General features: G+C 50.0%; 1 protein-coding gene and 1 long non-coding RNA gene across 6 annotated transcripts in view; one reads left to right on the top strand and one right to left on the bottom strand.

Annotated features, from left to right (window-relative positions):
• SYT6 (synaptotagmin 6) overlaps positions 1 to 23,687 on the bottom strand; it is a 63,862-nt gene that overhangs the window by 19,899 nt on the left and 20,276 nt on the right. The gene's annotated exons all lie outside the window — the stretch shown is intronic.
• LOC129058970 (uncharacterized) lies at positions 1,467 to 8,396 on the top strand. 2 transcript variants are annotated; one of them, XR_008524491.1, is made up of 3 exons: positions 1,467 to 2,028; positions 2,220 to 2,385; positions 6,633 to 8,396. It is a non-coding gene; the product is annotated as an uncharacterized LOC129058970 (long non-coding RNA). The 2 variants fall into 2 exon arrangements; XR_008524490.1 differs by having other exon boundaries at positions 1,486 to 2,028; positions 2,203 to 2,385; positions 6,633 to 8,390.

Here is a 23,687-nt window from a genome sequence, read left to right as displayed (position 1 = left end):
CTGGCAGAAAAAAGCAAGCAAGGGCTTTTGCTTTTTTTCTCTGGAGAGGGATCGACAGTGCCTAAAGACACAGAAGGAGCAGGGAGTGTTCGGGGCGCATGAGAGGTTCCCTGTGGCTGAGAACATGGTGATGACAGGGGCGGAGGGCTCCCAGATGAGGCTAGAAACAGGGCCCCAGGCAAGGGCCAGCCTTGCCTGCCTAGTAGCCCATACTTGGGAGTTTGTCCTTGATTCTGCAGACAATGGGAGACTGGCTCTACCCCTGCCCTTCCTTCTCTACTTCCTACTCAGTCCACTGTGTCACCTTCAACCCAGACACCCACACCAGAGACCATTTTCATGTGTGTCATTCATTTATCACACACCCACTAAATGTTGGAGGATCTGGAGAGACAGTAATGATAAGACAAAGTCCCAGCCCTCCAGGAACTTGTATTCTAAGGGAGGAAGACAAAAGTACACTAAGCAAGATGGTACCCAAGGGCAGCGAGGGAGCCAGGGACCTGACCAAGGGTAGTGAGTGGGTGTGCGGCCGCTTTACTCATAATGGTCCTGAAAGATGGGGAGGAGCAGCCAAGAGTGGAAGGAGAGCTCTCAGCAGAGAGGCTAGCAAAGAGTGCTGTGGGTCTGGCTGGGGGAAGCGGATGGTGGCTGTGATACCAGAGTAAGCAAAGGGTAAGAGGGAGGTTAAGGGAGGACTTGGAAGTGCTTGGATTTTGCTTCCTGTGAAAAGCAGAGCCCTTTGAGGACTTGCAGCAGTTTGGGGCTTCAGCAGCTTGCAAAGAATGGGTGGCAGGGGCCAGGAGAAAGTGAGCATGAGCTCAGATGCTACGGCCTCCACAGCTACTCAGTTCCCAAGCTGCACAGCTTCTCCCTGCTGAGTGTCCCCAAACTCTGAGGCCCTCTCCTCCCATCCCCCCTGCACTACCTCAGCTCTGGCCTGCACCATCTCTGCCAGATCCCTGCAGTTTTCTAACTCCCCCTGCCCACCCCCTCCAATCCATCCTCCTTGCTGTAACCAGGAGGTTGGTCTCCTGCTCAGAATTCTTCAGTGGCTTCTCATTTCACACTTGTTTTGTAGTTGGAAAGCCTCTTCTTCAAATGAAGTATTATCCAAAAGCCCAATCCTATACAGCAGCTGAAGAGTGGCTCAGAAACAGGGCACCCAGAGTACCTTCAACCCCTCGGGCTCCCTCCTTGGAACTTTTAGGAGTCGGCATGAAAAATCACTAACCCACAGAATCACATGGCATTCAAGCTTCTTCATGGGGTGGCCCTCGCCTTTCTAGCCAGCCTCACCTTCCACTGTTCTGCCCCAGGTGCCCTACACTCCAGCCATAATAACCATAACATTGAGTGTTTACTATGTGCCGTCCTGCCCTAAGTGCTTATGAGTATGATGTCATATAATCTTCACAAAAGCCTTATGAGATGGCTACTATTATTATGCCCACTTTTTACCTGGGGACACTGAAGTATGGAGAGGTTATGCAAGTGGCCCAAGGGCACACAGCTACTAAATGGCACAGCCAGGATGTGGACAGAAGCTTGAGAGACTCCACTTTCAGCCACTACACCATCCTGCCTCTTGATGACACCTCCCCACTAAATCCTTCCCACCTTCATGCCTTCGTCTTGTTCTTTCTACCACCTGAAATAACCTCTCCATCCCTCTGACCATCCTGGACAACTTTATCTTTCCAGGCCAGCTGTCCTGTCACCCCCTCTTGGGTCACCTCCTCTGACTCCCTTGGTTGTTGTGCTCCCATTGCCCTTGGGTGGTAAAGGCCAAGGGAGAAATCTTACAACTGCCCCAAGGCAAAGTCAGGACTTCCAAGAGGAACCCGGCAGGATGTGTTAAACTGCCGTGTGAGGGGCTGCAGGAGGAGAGTGGAGACTGACGCTCTGCCCGCCCCACGTCCCCATGGCTGGCTCAGCTCTCCCCTGAGAGAGAGGAGCTGTGGGAGTGGGCACTCCTTCCTAGGATGCCGAGAGGGGGCTCCTGCTGTGAACACCGGCCTGGGTGACGTGAGTTGATTCCCTGCTCCTCCTCAGGCCCGGGCTCCTAGGGCTTCAGCAAGAATGCTGGGGGTGTCTGGGGTGGAAGGGTGGGATGTGTCTGTTGTGACGCTCGGGGCTTCCTGCTGGGTGCTGGGGCAGGTTCTGTTTGTTCTGAGTTCCACGCCTGCTTTTACTCTCAAGTGCTTCTCTGCCCCAAGGGCCTTGCAGCATTATGAATAAATGATCAACCAGAATTGAGGCTCCTTATATGAACTCAGTATACTCCAGCTTCACCCTGCAGTGTGGACACAGAGCTAAGGACTGCCCCATGGAGGAGCAGGCATCCCCAAGCCGGTGTGGAGCAGCGGTGCACGGAGGACGTGGGTGAGATCCTTGAGTCTGGGTTTGTCCTAGGGACCCATTGAGACTAAAGCACATCAGCGGGAAGCAAATGTTTCAGCATCTGAGCATCTTCAGAGAAACAGATGGTCTTATTTAGGAAACTTTTTCTCAGCCTCCCCTTCGTGAACCTGCCCTTGAAAAGAGGCTTAGTATTTCACATGCACCATTACTTTTGGGCAAATATCCGTGAGTCAGAACACACTGGGAGGTGCAGATCTCTTTCTAATGACTTTTTAAAAGGTGGGTGGAGAAGAAGAGGGGCTATGAGAGGGTGGAAAGGAGCTTGAGGGGAGTGGAGTTTGGAGAAGTTTTAGAAGAGATGGCAGCAATGCCTGGTCAAGCCAGGAAGTCTGTGCCGTAGGGTGCTTGTGCCTGAGAGCCCAGAGCCAAGGACCTCACTTCAGATCTGGTCCTTCCACTGTCATCTTCATTAACCACAGGGGCGGTGGGGGTAGTAAATGGTACATTAATGAAGTTAATGATGAGAATCCATCTTAATTTCTTGTCACAAGTTGTCTTGCCGAGTGGCTGTCAAACAGCTGCCAGTTTCTTCTGGGGAGAGGGCAGGCATCTCCCTGGTGAGAGATTTGCTCTCTGCCCCTCGCAGGGCTATGGGGGCTGGGAGTCTCAGCAGGAGGGAAGATACCTTGGTCCTGGTTTCCTGAGGAGTCTGCTGGGGCAGCTGAGGAATGTTTCTTGCAAACAAGTGCCCTGAAGGGAGTGCCAAATAGGCAGGGCTTTGGTCTCAGCCCAAGGCACATGCCTGCACTGCGTGAGAGTGACGTTGGCTTCATCATTTCTTTGGGGACAGTCATCCTGAAGATTAAGGTCTTTCCCCACCTCCTGCTCCCCACACTCCAGAATCTCTGGGTCTTGCCATAGCAAGGTGCTCTGTAGAGAAGCTCTTCCCAGCCTTTCACAGAGTTGACTGCCCTGCTCTTGACAACTCCACTTCCTTCCGGTTCTTCTCCCACCTCTCTGGCTGCCTCTTTCAGGTCTCCTGTGCCAGCCTCTTCTCCCATCCCTGCCTCTAAACAGTGAAGTTTGTCAAGCTTCTCCTCTCCTCACTCAGCCATAATCTTAATATCCATCTCCCCACTCATAGCTCCCGAGTTTATGGTCTCTCCGCAGACATCTCTTCTAGACTCCAGACTCATATATCCAAAATGACATGGCCATGTGGCTGGAAATCTAGAACTTCTCAGAGGCTCAGAGTTGCCCTTTTCTGTTTACATTCTCCTCTAATTTTCCCCAGCCTGGCCCTTCCATCCACCCAGTTGTTCAAGCCAGAAATGAGACATCTTTGTGGACATCTGCCTTCCTCTTTTGGATTTAGATCATCATCAAGCCCTGATAATTCTAACTCCAAATTCCATCTCAAGCCCACCCACCTCTGTCCATCTCCAGTGCCACACGGAGGCCAAAGCCTACCCCCGTGCCTGCATACAGCCGCCTCCTATCTGCCCGCCCTGCTTCCCTTGCTCTCCCACCCCATTCTCCACACAGCAGCCAGAGTGCTCTTCCCCAGATGGAAAATGGATTTTACCACTCCTTGTTTAAAACCTCCAATGGCACTAGGAATAAAAACAAAAGCACTTATCAAGATCCACAGGGCCCTCCACGAACGGGGCTGACTCTTCAGCCTCCCCCGTGCCAGGGCTCTCCTCACAGGCTTCCTCAAATGCCCCAGGCTCTTCCTTCCCCATGACTTTGCACTTTCTCTTCCTCTGATTGACCGTTCTTTCCTCAGCTCTTCACATGGCAGAGACCCACTCATCTCAGGCCACTTCCTCCAGCGCCTCCCTCTGCTGTCAACTGTGTTCCTGAAGGACAGATCTGGGTCTGTTTTGCCAGGACCAGGACAAGGGTGAGGCAAAGCAGGTGCCCAGGTACAAAAGTGAAGGAGGTGCTCACTGTCAGGCTCATGCATGTATCCAAGAGTGAGTGCCCCCTTCCATTCTGCCTCCTGGGTACTTCACTCACCTCACCCTAATCTTAACCCCATATTTTACTCACCACTGTATTCTCAGTACTGAGCACAGTGCTTGGTGTATAACAGATGCTGATAAGTATTTGTTGAATTAATGAGCAACTCAGCTTTGTGGGGCTCACCTGGTTAAGGTGGCAAAATGAATGGGTGACAAGAGTAGGCCCTTGCTTAACCTCAGCCTCTGGTCTCCCCAGGAGGGTTGCTGTGGTTATTGCGATGGTGTCAGGGTGGAGCCTCATAGGTGTTCCTCAGGGGGTGGGCTGAATATTCTCTGCATTAGAAGCTTGGGAGGTGGAGACTTGATTCCTGAGCTGCACCCAAGATCTTCTGAGTCATCATCTCTGGAGGGGGGGCCTGGATGTTTGCATTATTGACAGGCTTCCCAGGTGAGTGTTACATAGCCTCAGTTCGTGATATAAGGCGAGAGATTCTGAGGTTGCCCCAGGTCAGACCCTATTAGAATCTCTGTGACATGGAACATGTCCTAATGCAACTGAAGTCATTAAATATCAGAGCTGCCAAGCAAAAGTTGAGGCATAAAAAGGCCTCTTCTCTTTTTTTAGGCACAAACAAGGGTTCTGAAGGATTGAAGCCATGTGGGCTGCTGGACTGGTCCTGGCCCTCACCACTTCCCTTTGCCTTTTTCCTGTGCACCACAAGGCACACTGGGTAGCTACATTTTAGTAAGAATCTGCCTTATCCAAATTTACAGGGTTTAAGAAAATTAGGTATTAAGCAAAGACAGTGTTTCAAAGATAGCTGACACCATTCTGTAAATATTCCTTATTGCCATAGATCTCCAAGGATGTGTTCCTGACCAATAAGATCAGCATCACTTGGAACTAATCAGAAACACAAATTCTTGGGCCCTACCCTCACCAGAAGGCAGGGCCCAATAATCTGTGTTTTACAAGCCCCAGGGAAGTCTCAGGAACTGACAACCATCGCTTTTGTCTAGTTGGAAGAACCAATTGAACACGCATACTCTGGACAGGATTTTGAAGTTTCTTCCACTTCTTTGAATCTACTTATTTTGGTGATTAAAGCCAAAGTCAAGAGAGGAGGAGACTAACAGTTATGGAGCATCTACTAGTTTGTAGGGACTATGTTGGGTACTTAACACTTTTTTTTTTTTTTTTTTGAGAGTCTCGCTCTGTCGCCCAGGCTGGAGTACAGTGGTGCGATCTCGGCTCACTGCAACCTCGGCTTCCTGGGTTCAAGCAATTCTCCTGCCTCAGCCTCCCGAGTAGCTGGGATTACAGGTGCGTGCCACCATGCCTGGCTAATTTTTGTATTTTTAGTGGAGACGGGGTTTCATCATGTTGGCCAGGCTGGTCTCAAACTCCTGACCTCATGATCTGCCCGCCTCGGCCTCCCAAAGTGCTGGGATTATAGGCATGAGCCACTGCACCCAGCCCTTAACACATATTACATTCATTTTATTCATACTCTATGCCTGGGAGGAATGCATAATTAATTATCTCTACATTGTACTGAAACTCATAGAGGTTAAGTAACTTGCCTAGGGTCTCATGTGCTAAGCTTGGCTTTGGACTCAGGTGTGTTGACTCTGAAGGCGTTGCTCTTCTCCTCCATCCCACCCAGCCTCCTCTGGAACTGTCCATGCTCCACCCCACTCCACCCCACCTTCTGTCCCTGGTTATTGAGGGTTAGGGCTGCCGAGGACCATGTAGGTTTTGAAGGTGAAATTTCTTGGTGTTCTGGAAGCAAGAAGCATGAGAGAGGAAGCTCTGAGACTTAGAATATTTACCTCACTTCTGCCTGCCTCCACCTGCCTCTCTTGAAAGAAGAATGAATGGATGGTGTCACCCTGCATTACAGACTATGGGAGGCTCCATCCTGCTCACTTAAACCTGCTAGTGCAGCACCCTGGCCTCAGCCCATCATTTCTCACGAAAATCACCTGTTATGTCATTGTCTCATCAAGTGCCAAACTACTGCAGCAGACACTGCCTCAGGGGAAGGAGGGAGGGGGAGAAGCTAGGCCAGCAGGGGCAGAACCCCTGGGCCAAAACTCTTGTCCCCAAGGTGGCAGCTCAGTGGAAGAACCCTGGGCCCTCTCTGCACAGATCTTTGTACCTGAGGTCTCTGGGGAGCAGCCGCCAGGACTGGGAGGAGGAAACCCATATATGAGAAAGTTTTGAGCTAGTGAAGTGTTTCCCCTGTCTCCTGTAAAGGTGTAGTTATATCCCTCACTGTTATTTCCTTGCTTCCTTAGGTCTTGAGGAGGGGTGAGGAGATGGTCTGTGATCTCTACAGGCTTCTTGGGAGAGTTGAAGGTGTCAGATCTCAAAATTCATTCCCTTGGTGCGGGATATTTAAGGATCAGAGTAAAGCAACTCCAATCACATGTCACTAGGAAGCAAGAGGCCCCAAGTGATCAGCCAACTTATCCAGTCCCAGCTTCCTAGCAAGATCACATTCAGCTTAACAATCAATGTCTCTTTTCCAGTGTTCCACCCCCGTCTGGAACTCAGGAAGTCCTCCCAAATGGCTGATCTAGTTCCTGGGGCATCTATGCCTTCCCTCCTAGTTCCCACCTACTATTACATCATAATTTAGAGGTTATGCCTTCTAAGACTGTATCAGTTTTGACTCCACCTTCTCTTCACCAAAACCAAGAACCTTCCCTTGGCCTCATGTTTTAGGCATTTTGGTGGCCTTCATCTAGACCCATGACTAATCATCAATGAAGAACTCCTGATTCATGATTCCAGAAGGGAAGAACCATGAGTCTGCTACAGGAGTTTTAGTATAAACAGCTCCAAGGAGCGATGCATGGAGTTGGGCGCAGAACCTGGGGTTCGAATCCCTGCCCTGCTGCTTTCTAGCTGTGTGACTGTAAAACTCACTGAACATCTCTGATCCTTTCTGATGATGGGCAGTATTGTGATGCTTGAGATGGCTACCTGTGAGGCAGGTGCCTTTCGCCCTGATTTACAGGCATAAGAGGAAACCACAGGAGACCGTGGCCACCTGCTAGTAGGAAAACCAAGACGTGCATATAGCAAGAATACAATCTGTTTGTAAGCCTTTCATTCTCCTGCCACATGGAGGCAGGTGGTGGCACTAAGCCCACTGGGTGTGCAGTCCCCACTGCCTGCCTGGTAGGCTGAGGGGCCAGGTGTGTCCCATGGATGTCTAAGTCAGCAAAAGTTGGAGGAAGAGGCAGCTGCCTTGGAGTTGTTCCTGGGTAGAGGGTGGGAATGACACATCTTCTAGCCTGGATTTCAGAGGCCCCAGCTCCTGCCTGCAAGGCCCCATGGAAGCTGAGCTGATTTGCTGGCTCTTTCTTCCTGCCCAGCCCTGGGCTTCCCTACCCAGCAGCGCCTTCAATCAGCAGGATTGGGGAGGGCATCCTGTGTCTTCTCAGGCTCCAGTTCAGATGTTCCCAGTAAGAGAACTTAAGGGAAAAATTAAGCTGGCTCTCAGAGGCCTGGGTTCAAATCCCGGTTCTGCTGCGAATCAGTAGAATGATATGGGGCAAGTCACTGTGCCTCCCTGAGCTGTGCATCCTCAGCTGTAAAATGAGAGCATTGTACCAGATGACCTCACCTCCTCATTAGTAAAATAGGGTGAACTGTGAAGCCCAATGAGTGTATGCACTGAAGACACCTCGCAGGGATCCAGTGCAGAGCAAACTCTTCAGACACTTTCGGGCCCCTTCCTGTTCCATCCCGCCGTGGAGCTGCCTCTGGCCGCTAGTGGGTTGGCTTCAGCCATCTCCAAACTGCATCCTGACAATGCCTCACTGGAAGGAGAAGCAAGCGGTGTGGGAGAGGGGGACAGGAAGGAGGGAGCATGGGGCCAGGATCCCAGAGATTCCCCAGGAAGTACAGAGCTCTTTGCTGGGAGGTTGCTCTAAACCAGGCCCCAGGCCTCCCTTCCCCCTGCTCACCCAGGAGCACGATGATGAAGCGCCAAATTAGCTCCATTATTGTAACTCCTCCAAAAATTATAGGCTGCATGCTCTGCCAGAGCCAGCTAATGTCTCTCTTTGGTAAGCAGGTGACACTAATAGTTATTTCCTCCCTTCCAGGCACCAAGTGCAGAGTGGCAGAGACAGAGTGAGGCTCAGGCTGGGAGGAGGGAGGCCCAGGCAGAAGCGGAGGCACTGGACGGCCCTGGTGCCAGGGGTCGCCTGAGCACCACAGCAGAAGTTTGCAGATCCTCTCTTTGGCTTAGAGAAACTGCCTCTTTGCACTGTATGAACCTGGAGACCTCCCTGCTCAGGAATGGCATTGCCTGGCATCCAGGGGAGGCCACAGCCCACAGGCCATGCCAGGCCCTCCAGTGGGGTGTCCCTGGGGCTCCTGCTGCTGCTGCAGAGGGGCCTGCTGTTCCCTGGCTGTCCCCGCAGCTCGGGTTCCTTCTCCCAGGCAATGCCCAGCTTTCTCTGGCTTCCCACACAGCAGTCAGCATTTCCTCTCTCACCTCTTCCATCCTCCCCCACCCCCATCTGCCTCTCCTCTCACACCAGACAGAGCCATCTCCTGTCAGTGTCAGCTGAGGCAACGCTTCCTCAAGGGGGCAAGGTCCCAAATGGGAGTGGAAATAGCCCATTCCCAGGCATACCCAGGCCCCTTTCTTCCAGGTCCAGCAGCAGGAAATCACAGATTCCTGGACCTGGGGTGGCTCCTATGTCTCTGTGATCACTGCCCTCCGCGCACACCATTGTTCTGCAGGGCATCCAGCAACTCAGTCCCAGCCCAGTCCTTCCTAGAGATAAAGGTGGGAGTTGGGTCTGCCTGACGCCTCTCTTTAAAGAATTCCCAACCAAGCCCCTTCTGCAGTTAGTAGTTGAAGTGTAAAGACCTCTCTGCTGATCACTGTGAGGGCTCAAGGGTCCCAAGAGATTACAAAGGCCCCTGCTCGTTTCACATATCAGAAAACAGAGGCTTGGAAGGGCTTTGTGCCCCTGGTGATTCTACTTGGAGTTTTCCAGCTCCTAGGCTAAGCTGGAATCCCTTTCTCTTACTTTCCAATTCCATCCCACAAGTATAAATTGAGTACCTACTGGATGCAAGGCCAGGGTTCAGGGCTCCAGGGCACATGGACAGTCCCAAATTCCAGGAACTACCTACCTCTAACACTGGATGACGATAAGGAAGAACTTTAAAGATACTACACATAGCTGGCATTCATTGAGCACTTGCTGTGTGCCGACGGGCACTTGGCTGAGATTTGTGTGAATTCTCTTCTTTAATCCTCACAACAACCTTATGGAAAAGGGTTATTTTTACCCACACTTTACAGATGAGAGAACAAGCATGGAGAAGTTACGTTAAAGAGTGGGGAGATATGGCTTGAACCCCACAGCCAGACCCCAGGGTCTACCTCAGCCACCATGCCAAGCCAGCTTGGTTTTCTGAAAGGTTGTCCCTGAGCATTGTTCACCCAATGCTTCTGGAGCTCTGACTGAGCAGAGTTTGACGGGGCTTTACACATGCTCTCAGTAGCTTGTTTTTAAAAACCTCTCTCAGGCCGGGCACGGTGGCTTATGCCTGTAATCCCAGCACTTTGGGAGGTGGAGGTGGGTGGATCACAAGGTCAGGAGATTGAGACCATCCTGGCTAGCACAGTGGAGCACTGTCTCTACTAAAAATACAAAAAATTAGCCAGGCATGGTGGCGGGCGCCTGTAGTCCCAGCTACTCCGGAGGCTGAGGCAGGAGAATGGCGTGAACCCGGGAGGCGGAACTTGCAGCGAGCCGAGATCGCACCACTGCACTCCAGCCTGGGTGACAGAGAGAGACTCTGTCTCAAAAAATATATATATCTTTTAAAGATTCTCATGTATTTGTCACAACAAATTTGTGAGCTAGGTTTTATAATTACCCCCACTTTGCAGTTGAAGAACCGAAGGCATAGAGGTGTTGATGAGGTCTCAGAATTCAAAGACCACACTATGATCTGTCCCTGTGATGGTGTTCACTATGTGATGCCCTCGGTAGAAAATTTCCTCTTGTCCTAGAACCAGGAATAGCTTTGTGTTTCCTAAGCCTCTGGTTTGTCTTTACTTAATGGACACTGAATTCTGTGACTATCTTTTCCTTATTGTGTTATCTGCCAGAATGCTTCAAGTCAATCATGTGGCAGGTTTGGAGGGCAGGGCGTGCACATTGTGTAGGGGGCTCGCTGGACTCTAGAATTTTACATTCTTTCACTTATTTTTTTGCTACTCTTTAATGATGTTTCAAACTTATTTTTAATCTTGTCGCATGTCCTATGAGCTAGCTAAATCTTTCCTGGAGCAACACAAAGTGACAAGCAAAATAAATAAATGTTTTTATTACTTGCTGTGCAACCTCAGGTAATTCACTTAGTCTCTCTTAGCTTAATTTTCTCTGTCTACAGAATTAGGATAATTCCTCCTACCTGCTGAGGATTAAATGAGACAATGTGTGCAAAAAGGCTCTGTAAATTCAATAGTGCTATATAAAGGCAAGGTGACTTATTACTAATATTGTTGTTATTAGTAACAAGATGGGGTCCCTGCCCCTGGGGCACCTGCACTCAGGGATTGGTAAATAGGGTATGGCTGGCTAGGACCCCCTCCTACGTCACTGGAAAGACACCCAGGGTTGTGTGGCTTGAAGGAGCTGCTGATGCTGCCCTGGCTGGAGAACAGAGCTGCATCAAACCTCACGCTGTCTGTGCCTAGAGGCAGGACCTTCATTGAAGCTGTCCCTACCGCCCTGCCCACTGGGCAGCTAACTGGCCAGAGAGGGACAGGCGATGTCTCCATAGCCACCAAGACCCCCAGGGGGAGGTTGGCAGTCCCTGTGAGGTTGTAGGACTCTCCAGAGAGTCTTCTAGGATCTCAACCTCATCATCTGAGAAGACCATGGCCCCTCCTACTCCTAACATCTCAGAATGCTCAGGGACTTGCTGATACGAGATGGGCAGTGGCCTTGGTCTTTGGTGAGAAGGCTGGCTTGGGGCCTGCCAGACCTTCAGGCCTGTCCTCACTATCCCTCCTTGGAGACTTGGCCCTGCACACCTCGCATTCTCCTCCCTCCTATTCTTCACTCCACATCTTCCCTTCTTTCCAGCATTCCTTCAAAATTCCTTAATCCTGAACATTTGCAGGCCTAACCCAGCCAGTGCATCAACCCCTCACAGCCTCCACGGTAGTCCTCTCCCTTCACTGCATTCACATTGTTTTCTAAGCAACAGGAGGACTCGGGGGCTCATCGAAATGCGAGTTGCAGTATTCTTGGGAGAATGGGCTTATAGTGAAATGTATTTTTTGTGGCTTTCTGTATTTTCTAAATTATCTAAAATAAGAATGTAATACTTTACCTTGAGGCAAAGAAGGGTAAAATATATTAGTTATATAGTGTGTAAGGAAAATGCTATCAGTTTTGGTTCTCTGCTCTATCATTTTAAAACTGTGTGACTTCAGGGAATTGCCTCAGTTTCCCCATCTATAAAATGGAAATACTGATATCTTCCTACATTAACATGTCTTTGGAAATTTATTCATAAACACATTAGTTATTGTTGTTGTTAGATTCAAGAGCAACAAACCATGGCAAGAACCTAGGAAGGCCCTTGTCTCATTGAAATTGTATTGCACCCTAGTCACAGCCCTGTGGTAGAGATTCTTGTCCACATTTGGCTAAAGGGGAAAGAGAGAGGTGAAGTGGTTTGACAGGCCACACAGTGGAGCCACCTTCAAGCCCCAGCTTCCTGACTCCAACTCTTGCTTACCTGCAGGTTCTTGGGGCCTGGCACCAAGTCTGCCGTTGGATCCATGCCCCTTGCAGGGTCTCATGGATCCTGACTGAGAGCCCAGAGCTGACTGCGTGGCCTTGAAGGTGCTACACCATTATCAGGGCCTCAGCTTCCCTGTGAGTGAAATCTTTGTCCTCCCTTCTCAACACATGAGAGACGCAACCTGACATGGAAGTGGCTTGGGTTTTATTATAATCACCCTTAAGGTTATTCCTAAGCTGCATCATCTTCAGGCTGCGAGGTCTCCTTGAAATTCTTTTCCAAACAGAATTTCTTAGCGGAACTAAAAAATGTCCCTCTCTCGGGGACTGGAGTCCTCCAGGGGGAGGAGGGTTGACAGAAAGCCAATCAAACAAGATGGAACAGGAATGAGTCCCTTGCTGCTTTCCTGGCTTGTGATGGACACAGCATGTGCATTGTGTGTGTGTGTGTGTGTGTGTGTGCGCGCGCACATGAGCATATGCACACACACACATGGGGCTGCCTGGGGTCTGGCCAGACTCAGGGTGGGCGGCAGAGGGCTCTGCTGAGATTCTACTTTCCTATCTCTTGCAGGAGGCAGAGAGGAGCGCAGCCAGAGTTTCTCTGGTAAAAATTCTCCAAATAGGGTTGGGGGAATACTTTCCTAGGGAACACCCACTCCCTAAAAAGAGCTGGATGGCTGCCTGCACTTGGATAGGATTCACTAAAAAAGCCCTTTCAGCAGGAGTTGGAGTTACAAAGGCCTTCACTGCCAGCCTTTCCCCCTGGCCTCTTTTTCTCCACAAACCTACCAAAAAGGCCCAGCAGCACCAAGAAATGTTGGTTCTCATAATTTCCCCGGTAAAAGTCACCTTGAGCCCTAATCCCCCACTTTCAAAATGCCTGTCTGGGCCCTGCCCGCCCAGCACAGCTTGTCAGCGTTAGAATCCTGACTCACACCTCCTTTTCTCCAGGGCCCGCGAGGCACTCTGAGCTTGGCTGTTCCGCATGCCCTCCTTCCTGCCTTTTTGCTTCCAGCTGACTTTCAGCTAGTTCCTCTGATGTATTGATCCTGGGAGGGGCTGGGCAGGGCTCCCGGCAGTGTCTCACAGGGCCCTGCAGGAGTGACTCAGCTGGAGATGGCTCTGTCAATGTGGAGGAGGCATTTTCAAGCAGGTGCCTCAAGTCACAAAGCTAGCCCTGTCCCCAACTTCTCAAGAAGGGAAATGCTTATCATGTTGTCATGACACACCACCATAGCTGTTTTTTTCTCTCTGGAAGTTGGACTGTTCCTAGCACATGGTCCAATGTGTCACTACAGAGATGTGAGTCAACCAAAGGCTCGAGGAGGGATGGACTCACCCTGGGAAAGAGCCCCAGGCCAGTGCTGTTCCCGTGCGTGTGGGTGCAGGGGTGGCGCAAGAGGCTGTCCTCTCCCCTCTCCTTCTACAAAGCGGTGACCTCTTTTATTCAAACAAAGTGCAAAGCCTTTTGGGGGCAGCAGAGAGGAGCTCTGGAGAAGGCTGGCAGGTGGCCAGGGTAGCTGAAGCTGGACCCTCTGTCTCTCCCCCTGGACATTCCCCGTCTTTCCTTTTGGGTTTTCTTTCTGGTTCTAGGTGCTCCTTCATGTTCTGTCCCTGCATTCTCTTTAAAGCTCCAACTCAAGTGTAGACCCAACCCTGCTCCTGGTTCCCATCACATCCCTGAAAGAGCCAGGTAATATAAAAAATAACTTCTTCAAATACTAAGGCTGAACAAAAGGAAATAACCACAGACTAAGCAAACAACACTGCCTCAGGGTCTCCAGCCCCAGGTGGCCAGGACACTTGCACAGGCCCCTCCCCAGCTCTTTCCCTGGCAGCTCTCTGCCTGTCCCCATGGAGTGGCATCTTCTCTTTTATGGACATTTACATCTAACACTCTGTCTCTTTTCTGGCTGAGACCCCATCCAATTCTTCCACCTGGCTAGGGCCTCCTTCTCAGGCCTCATTTTGAATGGAATGACTGGTTCATTCTCAGGAGACTTGCAGAACTGGGAGGGTTGAGATAGAAGTGGCTTCCCGCTTCCTATCTCAGGTGGCAACTCCACCCAAGCCCTAAGGAGGGGCCTCTCTCTGCATATATAGGAAAATGGTTTTACAAGCCCCACAGAAATGCCAATGGCCATAGCAATTCTTAGGAAACAGAGAAAGCAAATGCCATTTGAAACCATAAAAGCCTTCTATGGGGGGTGGAGCCTGGTAAAGGCAATGTAACAATCTTAGGGTCCCCACTGCTCCTGGAAATGATGGCCAGTTATTCAGTTAGAAATCTTGTTGGGTTTTAAATGTGAGAAGATGGGGCCGGAACTGAGCTACACCTGGGGATGGGGCTGGCGCTGGACAGAAGTCAGGCAATTTAAAGAGGGACGTGTGGTTGTTTGGATTTGAGGCCTGGAACTTGTGGGAAAGGGAGAGGGAAGACGATAGAATGATGGGAGCGGTGGGGAGCTGGGGGCAGATGCCCACCAGCAGTCTGCTGTGCCACTGGGAAGTGGCACTTTCCATCACAACAGACCTGCAGTTAAGTGCTGCTCCTCACTTTGTGTTGCTTGGAGTGTGGTGGAGCTAGGCCCGTGTTCCATGACTGGGTCAATGAAGGAAGAGCCATCGGAGACCAAGAGGAGGATGACATTTCAGAAGAGGTGGAACGTTGGTGGCAGAAGGGACTACGATCATATATGCTCTCCCCACCCCAGGAAGAGGCAGGACGCGTGGAGAGAGCCCCTGTTAGCCAGTTCCTGAGTGGCAAGATGGGGGAGGGCTCGGAGCACATGCAGCCAGCTGGCCCAGGTGGACCCCTGCCGCCACTGGCCTGGTGACCTTGAGCAGATTGCCTGAGTTGCTTCATCTGGAGACTGGGGATAACACCAGTACCTACCCTGCAAGGCAGGGGTGAGGAATGAATAAACGATGGCACCACAGCCTGGCACGCAGGAGGCCAAGAAGCTCTGGTGGACACCCTGCTTAACGTGCAGTTGGAATTCTGCACACAAATTGTCATCTGAGGCTTGTTTTTGCACCCATTCCTGATCTCACCTCCGTTCCCTCCCACCTCAAGTACATCAGACACAGGTTTTGTGAAGAAAACATAAAATAGCTCCTAGGGAAACCCGACCCATGGTCCAGGATGTTGGTGAACTCCAAGTTGTGTCAAATCCAGACGATCAGCAGGGTAGGACTCTAAAATGACAGTCTTTTGAAGCAATTATTGGTGTTTTTCAGGCCATCAGGATGGAGGGCAATGCCAGCCTGTGCTGGCCAGACATGGGTGAACATCTTGCTGTGGCTCATCCTGTCCCGGGGGCTGTCTCTCTACTCTAATTCCCTCATCCCAAGGCCAAGTGGACTCCGTGGAAAGCTCTCTACCCAGATTTCAGTGCAGCCCTAGAGAGGCCCTCAAGGTCTCAGGGACTTTGTCCAGAAAGGAAGATATTAAATATTCATGGAGAATGAGTAGGTGTCAATTCAGACATGAGAGGAAAATGTGGCTACAGTGGATGGTTGATGAGGATGAATGAGGGCCAGATGGGCTCAGGGTTGGCAGGGGCGTGGGAGCTGGAGGGAGGGGGAGGATGGCTGCTGTAGAGACCACATTTTTCTGTATTGCTGCTGACACTAAAACACCATAAAAATATGCTAGCAACTGGACAAGGCTGACCTACACTCTACAGCTCCCCTTGTCTCCTTCCTCCTCTAAGATAGAAATATTTATGTGCCATGGGGAGATTTTGGGTGGGGGTTAATTGGCTCAGGATCAAAACACTTTGATAAATGGCCTCTTTTTTCCTTGATTTTCCTGCTGATGTTGCTTGTTGGTTTGCCTATTTCTGGTCTTAGATCTTCCTTGCATGGAAAAGACTAACTTTTGGGAGAGGGGAGAGGGTCTTTGCTCTGTGCCCTTTGACATTTAATGCCTTTAACTCCAAATTCTTTCACTTCTTCCCTACAGTATAGAGAGGCTCATAGGCACAGGATGAAGGCAGTGAGTGGGCAGGGGCCTGGGAAGGAAAGAGTAAAAACAAGGCAAGAGAATTTCCTATAAAAACCCAGAGACTAGGAAGGCAGTAGGAAGGGCATGGGCTGGGTCTCATGAGATCCGGTTTGGGGCTCAGATTTGCATTGACTCCCAACCACCCCAAGCAAGGTGTGAGACTTCTCTGGTCTGAAATTGCTCATCTATGGCAGGAGGAGGTTGAGCCAGGTCATCTCCAAGGCTCTTTCTAGCTCTAACCACCCCCAAGTCCATGAAAATATGGAGTCATAACACCATGGTCCGCAGGAAAATGTGAAGCCCCTCAGGGACTGCTCCAATTCTCCCGAGTTGGTTGCTATTCTGGTCATAGTTACACCCCATGACCCTAGTCTCTCTGAATTGCTGCTGATCTAGAAAACTGCATTCCCTTCCTCCTGGATGAATCCTGGAGTTCAAAAGTCTGTGACAATGCCCAGAGGGGATGTTTGGCTGTTGCTTTCCTTGCGACCAAATAGTCTCTCTCCAGGAGAAAATGTCACTGTGTGTTATTAGGTGGTGGAAGCACTAAGCAAGTGCATACGCTCTGGGAGCAAGGTGGGGGGAAGCATGGGAAGTACATCTGTGTTGGAGAAATTGCTTTTTGTTGATGCATGAGCTTGTTGCCTAATGATTTCCCATTCATCCTCTTGTAAGGGAAAGATTAGATATTTATTCCATCCAGAGGCACAGCATACTAATGAGGGGCACATTGGGCCGGGGGCAGGTTTGGCTTGCCCACCAGCTCTGTGCTGAAGCAGGCTGCGAGCAGAGGGAGAGAGGGAAGACAGGGCTGCGGTCTGGTTGCCAGTGGGAGCCATACTCTACAGGAAGCTGGCCTGAGTGGGCAGTGGGGCTGTCTGGAGGCTAGGGAACTCATCAAGAGTGAAAGTGGAACTGTCTCCACTGTCTGGGCCTCCGGCAGCTTTGTAAGGCCATTTCTTCTGAAGCAGCAGAGAAGGACCTCTTGTGAAAGGCCAAGTTTAGAAACAGCTTAAATAAGAACACCCAAGGCCAGCAGAGCTGAGTAGCTCTGCTTACTGCAGGTCAGAGCCCTGTCTGGACCATTAGCTTTGTTTTCCAGCATCACATGGGAAACCTTTAGCCCCCTGGAACCAAGAACAGCTACAGGTCCTAATTGTGGCTCAAGTGAGAGTGTGTGGAAGGGTAGGGGCACATCCATCACCTCTGCAGCAGGAACAGTTTGTGGACTTGGAGCCCTCACCTGTGGTGGAAGGGGCCTGCTGCTGCTCAGCTGTGGGAGTGTGTGACCTGACTCCTGGATTGACCATGGAGGCCCTAGTGAAGGCTGCCCGTGGGATGGAGGGTGGAACCCACACCTCTCCTCTTTGCTTTCTGGGTTCTTGGTGGATTTTCAGCAACCCTTCTCTAGAGGAGCCTTGGCCCCTTGGGCAGTCCCAGAAGAGTCAAGGTCCTGTTGGCTTTAGAACCTGGGGCTGGACACAGTGAGGCACATTCTCAGGATCTGAGCTTTGAGCATGGAGGGACCCCTCCCTGTACCCTCCAACCTCCAATTTCCTCCTAGTCACTATAGAACATGAGGTCTGAGGTTAGGGCTGCTGTTACTATTCTGGAGCAGGAAAAGCTGCTCCTTGCTTGATGTTCCCATCTGACCAAGAAATCCTTCCAGGGAGGCAACCAGGCTCTTCACCTCCTCTCCTCTTTGGTGAGAGGTACAAAGGAGAGGTCCCACCCATCTCTGCACTGGCAGGAGTAGAAGGAATAAACTGTGAGTAGGATGCACTGGACATTTCCAGTCATTGGGCCAGAGAATAACAAGGATGATGAGACCAGGCCCAGGGGAGCGTGGGGGCAAATGAACATCCAGCAAAGACAACCGGGGAGCTGCACAGCTCCTGCTGAGCAGCAAACACACAAGGGAGCCTTGCAGCCCTACCAAGGACCCGGTGGCTTCTGACTCAGGTGGGTGGGGGCCAGGCAGCTGGGAGGGCCACTGCTGGGCTGACTTGGACTGCTCAAAGAGGGCCTCAGGATTGGCCATCTTCATGCATTATTCAGAGTGCTCCGGCTGCAGGGTTCGGCCTGGGGAGCAGTCTTCATGGGTTTGGGCAGGCCACCCAGGCCCCCAGGCTCAGGCACACCTTTACACCTACTGGGGCTTCCGTGTAACCCTGATTTGCCCTGCTGGCCTCTTTCAGAAAACTCTCCCTCTCTGCTTCCATCCTGGCTTGGACCTGCATGCAGGAGTCCAGACACTTGGGAATTTAAGGCAGAATTCTAGGGATACTGAGCCTTTCTGCAAATTTCTGATGGAAAGGGTGGTCTTGACCTGAATTGTTCTGTGTTGCTCTCAGTCAGGGCTGCTCACTCTACCTCCCTGTCCTGGCCCCAGCTTTTCCCTAAGCTATGGCCCATATATGGAACCAGCCTGTTGGCATACTGCCAAACCAACCTTCCTAGACCTTTAAAAACCCATTTCAAGAGCTGCACCCTCCAGAAAATTTCCCCAGAATAACACGACCCGTGTCCCCGTTCCACAGTTGATCTTCCCCACTCAGGTTCCACCAAAGTGGCCCTTGTCAAGGCCGATGATAAGCTCCTTGATGCTGAACAAACTGGCGAGTCCTCAGTCTGCATCTTAATTGATTGGTCATAGCATCTAATACAGCTGAGCCTTATCCCTGTCCTGGAAACACTTCCTTTGTTTCCTGAGACACTGTACCCTCCTGGCTTTCCTTCTTTTCCCCTGCTGCTAGTCTCCTTTGCTGGGTTTTCTTCACAGCCCCACATAAATTGTTAGAGTACCTCATGGTTAAATCCTGTTCCTTTCCTCTTTTCTATCTAAACTTATTCCACTGGTATCTCAATTAGTTTCATGGCTCTTGGCACCATTTATATGCTGACATCTCCTAAATCTGTTTCTTTAGCCAAGACCTCACTCCTGGACTCCAGACTTTATATCCAGCTTCCTACGTAGCATCGCCACTTGGATGTCCAAAAGGTATCTCAAATATGACATGTCCAAATCTGAGCTCCTAATCTTCCTCCCCATATGGGTTCTTCCTCCAAGATTTCCCAACTCAGCATACCAAGTTGCTCGGACTGAAAATCTTGATTCTTCTCTTTCTCTACACCTTAGACCCTCCACCCAATCTGTCATCAAATACTGCTGGCTGTACTTTCAAAATATATTCAGAGACTAGCCACATCTTACATATCTACCACCATCCTTGTTCAACCTACTGTCATCTCTTTTTTAAGACAATCACATCCCCACCGACTTCCCTGCCTTTCCTCTGACTGTGTACAGTAGTCTAGTCCCCGCCCATCAGCTGCAGTGATCCTTTTAAACTTTTGATTGTGGAACCATATTAACCTCTCCTGCCTCTTACCTCTCCCACTTCATCTTTCACTCTTTCCCTTCCCCAGCCCTGTTTCTGCTTCTGCCACATTGGTCCTGTTGCTGTTCTTTGTTTTTTTTTTTCTCTTTTTTTCTCTTTCTTTCTTTCTTTCTTTCTCTTTCTTTCTTTCTTCCTTCCTTTCTTTTTCTTTCTTTCTTGACAGAGTCTTGCTCTGTTGGCCAGTCTGATGGATCACAGTGCAGTGGTGTGATCACGGCTCACTACAGCCTTGATCTCCCAGGCTCAAGCGATTGTCCCACCTCAGCCTCTGAGTTGCTGGGATTACAGGCATGCACCACCACACCTGGCTTTTTTTTTTTTTTTTTTTTTTTTTGTAGAGACGAGGTCTCCTTGTTTTGCCAGGGGCTGGTCTCAAAATCCTGGCCTCACATGATCCTCCTGCCTTGGCCTCCCAAAGTGCTAGGAGTACAGGAGCAAGCCACTGTGCCTGGCCTCTTTCCTGTTCTTTGATCATGTCAGATGCCATCCCACTGCAGGGTCTTTTCTCTCTGCCTGGACCTCTCTTCCTGCAAATATCTGCAGGGTTCTCTCCCATATTTCAGGTCTAGTCAAAGGGCACCCTCTCAGGGAGGTCTCCCCTGCCCACCCTGTTTTGCCCTGCTGTCCTTCCTTCAACCCACCCTCCCCAACCCAACTTTCCTATCACACTTCCCTGCTTCGTTTTCTCCATGCCATTTATGACTCTCAGACATACTATTTATCTTAGTCATTTGCCTTCCTCCACTAGAGTGTAAGCTCCACAAGAGCAGGGACTTTGTTGAGTGCTGCATCCTCAGCATCTAGGACCATGCTTGCCACTTAGCAGATGCTCAAACAGGTCATTGCTGAATGAATAATTCCTGAGTGATTCCTCCTTTGATTTCCTCTGTTCCCTTTCTCTTGATCTTCTCCTGCTAGGTGCTCTTTGCTGCCTGACCCTCTTTCTCCTTCATCCTGGCTGTGGGCGTTCCCCAAAGCTCAGTTCTTGTTCCTGAATTCTCCTTCTGCCATCTGTATCCCTCATCCCACTCACTCACTCTCCTCACTTCAATACTCACCTCTATCTCCCCCTTTTTCCTTTTAATGTAATGTAAATAATTGTGTTCCTTTCATTAGATTTTTACTTGCTCTGATACCTCTGTTCAACTGTGAGTTCCTTGAAAGCAAGGACTATGTTTGTCTCTTCAATACCCAGTTAGTTGTTCTAGGACCCAAGTATGTTCTTTGAGGGCTCATTGAAGACCTGTTTAGTGGATGAAGAGTCAATACGCTTACCTCTTACTCCTGCCCATCTCCTGCCCAGGACAGACCTAGAAACCTGAGATCCAAGATGGACACTTTGAAGGCGTTGCATCAAACTGCTGGTCAATGAGGCTTTGGGAGGCTTCACCCCCGGGTGATTTAATGAGTCACAGTGGATCAATTAGCTGATTCTTTGGCTCTACTTGAAAAAGCCTTTTGTCGCCACTCTGGGATCTCATTCGACTTGAGTGTGTGGGTGTGAGAAGAGGATGCAATGGAAATTTTTTTCAGGCAAGCAAGCAATTTCATTTCAGGAGGCCTGCCTTCCCCCAACATGCTGGGCCAGTGAGGGACCTGCATGTCCCCAAGACAACAGAACTGGTTTCCTGCCTCCCCCATCAGACTGCGAGGTCTTGAGGGCAGGACTGGAGTTGAAGTCATAATCCCAGCCTGGTGCCTGGTACATAGTAATTACTCTGCAAGTAGTTATTATACAAAGAAAAGAAACCCAATCTTATGTGAGAGAAATTCTCTCTAGATCCTTCCCCAAGTCCAAAGAGAACAGAGGAACATACTCGCCTTCCTCTGACTTCCTCTTTTATCATGCTCTGTCCTTCACTATCATCCACATAGCCTGGCCTAAAACTTTTCTTTTCTAGAAGCAGCTTTTCTAGAGCAATCTCATCTGACTCTGATTTCTTTTCTTCACATCTCCTAACACCTCTGCACATGGCTTGCAGTGCAGCAGCTTGCATAATTGTGTTGTAAGCATCCTGAACTGGTCTGTCCCCAGGTGTGTGCCTTGTGTATGAGGGGCTTGGGGACTTGGGGGTACAGGGCATCTCCTACAGTTCCTGTCAGCCTGGGCACCCTGATACGGAGGGCTCTTGCTTTGCCTTCCTTTCCATAGCCCAGACCATGGCTCTGCATTCAACAAGTGCCCAATGATGCACTGACCGGCACATAGTCGGCATTCAATGAATAGCTATTAAACTAAAGAGAAACAATGTCAAACCCACTGCTCACAGAAAGGAAATGGGGGAAAGGGTAAAGGAATCCAATGTCAGCACCAAACTCACTCCCCGAAATGACCAGATTTTGAGATGAGTGAGAGAACCTAACCAGCCCACAAAGAAAAAACAGAACAAAACACTCTTCTGGATCCCCTGATGAGCTGCACAATTTCAGTGTTTATTTTCTGTCCCAAGAAACAATGTAATCATGCTTCCCTCTGGCGGTGCAAGGATCATGAGTTCAAATTTTGGCTTTATTATTTCTGTTTGGGTGACAAAGGGTAAGTCACTTAACCTCAAAACTTCGTTTGTTTATTTACATATAGGGGATGACCATAAGGGTTGTGGTGAGGATGAAACATGGCAAAGCAGGTTGTGCCCTTGGTAGCTAGCAGGAGCTCAATAAGTAATGACCGGCACATCCCAGTAAATGGGGATCAGAAAGGAGATGGGAGGAAGGGAGCTGAGTGCCGGCATAGGAATGCGGCTCATGTGAAAAAAGGAGGAAGGGTTGTTGATGGGGCCTCCCCTGTGGCAGAAACCTCCTAGAGGACATTCCCCACGGGCTTGAAGAGAGGCCTGACTCTTACTGACATTTAAGGGAAGAGTGGGGATGTCTGGAAATTCTGCCCAGTGGCTTATCACTGTGGGGTTTCAGCATCTGCTATGGAGACCACACTCCCGGAAAATGGGTAGCTCTGTTCTGTGAAAGCATGAGAGCCAAGAACTTCTCTATGGGAGAAGCTGAGAATCACAGGACTCTAGAGATGGTTTAATACTGAGGAAAATGCAGCCCAGAGATGGAAAGTCACTTTTTCAAGGTCACACAGAAAACACCTGGCATAGCCAAGACAAGAAATAAAAAATGAATAATAATATCCAACAACCAGTCAGAACAGGTGACCTGGACTGAAGGGGAAGGTCAGGCCTGGGAGTGGTACAGAAGTGACACATGGGCTAAGCCAGCAGGAAGGGCACCAGAGGAATAGGGCTCAGCAAGCTGCTCTGTGACAGTACTGTCCTGGGTGGCTGTGTACGCTGTTTCATTTACTACATATAATAACAATAGGACTAGAAGCCATTCTTATCCCCATCTTGCTGATGTCAAACCTGAGGCACAGTTTAGATAATGTCCCAAGGTTTTAAAACTAGAAAGTAAGGAAGCTAGAATGCAATTCAGGTTGGGTTGACAATAAAGCCTGCACTCCTTCTGCACAACTCTGCTCATTTCCAGGCCAGAGGCTATTATACCATTTAAGGCCTCCCTTCCTCCCTGCATACCCTCAGTCCAGGCTCTCTGGAAGTATATGGAATACTTCACCACCCCTAAAACACACACACACACAAATGCACGCCCACACACATACACATGCATGCACACACACACTCTATCCTAGTCCAAAAACAACACACATGCACACACACACACGCATACTCTAAACTAGTAGGGACCTGGTAAGGCAGGAAGATGGCCGAATCCATTAGCACCACCAAGCACAGCACATATTTATGGCCCCAATTACAGCCTTCGTCTCCCCCCACAGTGAAGGAGAGGGAATAGCGACAGGAATAGTTGTGTGCGGTGGGGTCTGAGTCCTCTGTAGCAATAACTACAAGATTAGAGATGTTAGCAAACCCGGGTGATGGCAGCTCTACTATAATGATAAATCTACAGCTTTATTTAGAAATAATGAGACTGGGGGCAGAAGACACTAGGAGGGAAGAGCATGGTGATTTTAGCCAATTGAAGCTCTGGTTGGAAAGACAGTGGCAAACCTCTGGGAATGCCCAGGAGACTATCAGGGGCCCTTGGGCAAGCCAGGCAAGAGGAGAGATGGGGGAAACAGTAGGGCAGCGCTTCCCAGGGCTGGAATGGGTGCAGTGA

The sequence above is a fragment of the Pongo abelii genome, chromosome 1, assembly GCF_028885655.2.
Source record: "Pongo abelii isolate AG06213 chromosome 1, NHGRI_mPonAbe1-v2.0_pri, whole genome shotgun sequence".
Taxonomy (NCBI): Eukaryota; Metazoa; Chordata; class Mammalia; order Primates; family Hominidae; genus Pongo; species Pongo abelii.
The sequence above is the reverse complement of the archived record's forward strand: the minus strand, read 5'-3'. Positions and strand labels throughout refer to the sequence as shown.